Source organism: Monodelphis domestica, chromosome 3 (genome assembly GCF_027887165.1).
Source record: "Monodelphis domestica isolate mMonDom1 chromosome 3, mMonDom1.pri, whole genome shotgun sequence".
Classification (NCBI taxonomy): domain Eukaryota; kingdom Metazoa; phylum Chordata; class Mammalia; order Didelphimorphia; family Didelphidae; genus Monodelphis; species Monodelphis domestica.
The window spans coordinates 282,167,624-282,171,680 of record NC_077229.1 but is presented as its reverse complement, the minus strand read 5'-3'; the positions used below and the strand labels follow the sequence as shown (position 1 = coordinate 282,171,680).

General features: G+C 35.3%; 1 pseudogene; it reads right to left on the bottom strand.

Moving 5' to 3' along the window:
* Positions 1 to 2,420: 2,420 nt before the first annotated feature.
* LOC130458100 (replication factor C subunit 5-like) lies at positions 2,421 to 3,114 on the bottom strand (annotated as a pseudogene).
* Positions 3,115 to 4,057: the final 943 nt, after the last annotated feature.

Sequence of the window (4,057 nt, the reverse complement as noted above, 5' to 3'; positions counted from 1 at the left end):
CCTAGTTGCCCCAATTTTCCTCAAAAAAAAAATCAAACTAGATTATTTTTAAAACCCATCTCATTTTTATTCCTAAATTTAAATTTTCTGCATTCAATTTTATTTATCCTCTACTTTTATATGTCTTATCTTATTGTTTAGTTTGAATTTTTATCCATTTTCTCCTAGTTTTTTAAATTGCATTTTCAATAGCACATCATTTGTTATCACTCTCATTGGTTGGTGAAAAGAGTTAGATATAAATTTTCTCTGGAGAAGTATTTTATTTGTGTCCTTTATGTTTTACTACATTGTTTCTTCCTTGTCATTTTTTATATGATCTTTTCTATTTTTTCATGGAATTTTTCCTTTTATTATTCTTTAATCCATTAATTCATATTTTCTTGATGATTTTACCTTGCCCACTTCCTCTCTATTGGTTGTGCTAGATAGTAAGTAGGAAAAATAAGAATATTGTTCATCCTTTAGAATGTTAAATGACTTTATTTAATTTTAATCATTTCTTCAAAGGCACACACACTCTCTCTATATATATATACACATAATACACATGTTATATATCTATAAAATTTTATAAATATGCATTAAATAAGCACATACATGCATATATAAAATGTATATATAACCCTACACACATAAAATCTTTATTTAAATCTCTATAGAAAAAACACATAGATATGCACATGCAAGGATATATGTATTTGTGTGCATATATACATATACCAATGCATACCTATAAATTATATATATATATATATATATATATATATATATATATATATATATATGTATATATATGAACAGAGAAGTAGGTAAATGGCTCAGAGGGTAAAGCACTGGATCCAGAAACATGAAGATCCTAGATCAAATCTAGCCTCAAATGCTTGTAGCTATGTCAACCTGGACAAGTCACTTTACCTTTGTTTATCTCTGGCAATGACTAACCATTCTTGTAAAGAAAACCCCTTAGACAATAGTGACTATTTGGACTATGGTCCCCAAAGTCACAGAGTCAAACACAACTATAAACAAAACAATAGGCATATATTGCGTTTATATGTATAATCTTTGTAAAGTTGCAATGAAATGGCAAATATATACACATATATTTATATAAATTCTCCTGAAAAGCTGTTATACACAAATATAAATCTCTTTCTGTTTACTTTCAATAATTATTATAGTTGTATCATTTCTAATTATTCTGCTTTTACTCGGGTCCTTGTCAATTTTTTGGTTTATATTTTTGTTTAATTTGTCTAAGCCTAAAAGAAACATATGGAGGTATCCCACTATTATTATTTAATTGTCCATTTGTCCCTAAGTTTCAATGCACTTTTCCTTTATGTATTTAATCAGACAATATGAGTCTATTAAATGTCTTCTATGTATCAGGCACTATACTAAATCCTAAAGGTTATCTTTGGCCTCAAAGAGCTCATAGGCTAATGGGGGGGGGACAACATGCCAAAAATCTACATGCAATCTAGCTATAGACATAATTTATGTGAAATAACAATCAGAGGTAAACATTATGTTCTGCTATTCCATGCAAATATCCAATATAATTATTCATCTGTTTCTTATGATGCCTTTAACCATGATCGTTTCCCTGCTTATTCCTTTTTATTGCATATATTTTTTAACTGTAGCTTTATTTGAAATAATGATTGCTAATCTTGCTTTGGGGGAGTTTACCTGCAGCATAATAGTTTCTGCTCCAGGCCCTTATTTTAACTGTGAATATTTATGTTTCCAGTGTGTTTCTTGTAAACAGCATATTGTTTAATTCTGTTTTTTTAATCTATTCCGAAATTCTTGTTATGAATGCATCCCTTTGACTTTAATAGTTTTGATTGCTAATTGAGTATTTCTGTCCCTCTTGTCTTGTACTCCTTTAGAGTTCTCCATCATTTTTCCATGCGAGGTATTTTCCTTTTATTTCTAAACGTTCCTTTCATTTGTCAAGGTAGGCATCATCCTCAATTCCTCACAATCTCATTGCCCCATTTCCTTCTTCCTTATTTATTTTCAGAGCACAAAATTTATTTTATATCATCAATCCAGTAACAATTAATAGTAAAGACATTATCACAGATTACATTTAAGACACAAATATTATTTTGTAGGACCGTTTCAGACCAAGCACACCTTGGAACTGCTCTCTCTTCATCAGTTCAGCAGAAGGGCAAAAATGCCTTCCCTAAACTGGACATATTGAAGTCAGACCATGAAACATCTTTTAAAACTATATTCCCACTCAAAATAGTGCAGCAAATGTCACACCTAAATGTCTTCTGAATTCCTTATTACCCAAATATGAGAATGTAACATTTCCAAGACTAATCTCTCTCAGTACCCGCCCTGGAGCCCCTGTTTCACCCCTAATCAGAAATTGCTTTTGCTAGAGGATCTGGGAGTCAGGCTTCTGCCACAATTAAATCTCTGGTGACTTGAAAAGCAGCAATAAAGGAACTTCACTGAATTTTTTCACTCGTGCCAACAGCAGGTCTGTGTTCAATGTCTGCCATTTTGATCAGCAAACATATTCAAACTGGAAGTACAATGTGAACTCCATGAATAAAAAAGTGCATCTCTGTCTGAATATCATTCAATGTATAATCCCTCAGGGTTTTCTGTTCCAGGATATTCCAATATGCTGAGGTAAAATCCTAATTCATCGGGAATGTTGGAGATGTCAGACTTGTGTGAATATCCCATACCTGTACACACTATCTCCTCTGTCACTTTCCCAAAAGCCATGTTTGTGCTCTGCACAATATTTAGAGGCCTCCCGCTTATCACCACTAGAAAGTGTGACAAAATTTAGATAAGTCTTTGCTTATGTCAACATTATCTCCTTCTATGATATGTACCTAAATAGTCTAGGGAGGGGAGGGGACCATCTTTGGCTTAGGAGACTTATCTATGAGACAAAAACTGGTATTTTCCTTATATTTATAAATTACTCTACTGAAGGCATTCTGGCTCCCTGAGTCATGGATCTACCTCCTCCAGCATCCTAAGTTTACATATTGTCTTTGTGCTGGAAAAGCTTAGGACTGGTCCCCAATCAGTATCTCTCCCTTAGTCATCAGAAGCATTCAGCTCTAGGACCCATCAGTTAACCACTTTGTATTTGTAGGTTTTTTGGCACAAGCCGGAATGTTGGTATCCTTCCTTGTTCCTGGGGGAGCCTTACAGAAAAAGAAGTGGTAATCGATCGTTACTGATTATTTTTTTTTATTTTATAGTATTTTATTTGATCATTTCCATGCATTTTTCATTAAAGACAAAGATCATTTTCTTTTCCTCCCTCCCACCCCCCGTGGCCGACGCGTGATTCCACTGGTATCATATGTGTTCTTGACTTGAACCCATTGCCATGTTGTTAGTATTTGCATCAGAGTGTTCGCTCAGAGTCTTTCCTCTGTCATGTCCCCTCAGCCATTGTAGTCAGGCAGTTGCTTTTCCTTGGTGTTTCTACTCCCTCAGTTTATCCTCTGCTTTTGGATAGTGTTTTTTTCTCCTTGATCCCTGCAGATTGTGCAGGGACATTACACTGCCACTAATGGAGAAGTCCATAATATTCGATTATACCACAGTGTGTTTGTCTCTGTGTACAATGTTCTCCTGGTTCTGCTCCTCTTGCTCTGCATCACTCCCTGGAGGTTGTTCCAGTTCACATGGAATTCCTCCACTTTATTATTCCTTTGAGCACATTATTTTTTGAATGGTGATGAAGATAAGGTCATTCCATATCCATGACAGATTCTTGATTTTGGCCTCAGTCTGCAGCCCCTCATGGAAGTGACTGCTGGCCCTGAGAGTCCTGACCCTGGTACTGACCCTGAGGAAACTGACTAACAAACCACTGCCCAGGAGCAGCTGACCCACCACCTCTCAGTCACCACCATAGTCTTGCTGCTGTTACCCATGACCTACTTTCCAATACCATTACAGAGACCCATCAATTTCACCTTTCCAACAGGTATCCAATATACCCCATTGTCTCCTCTGAATCTGCCAGCACCCTGGTCCAGACCATCATCTTCTC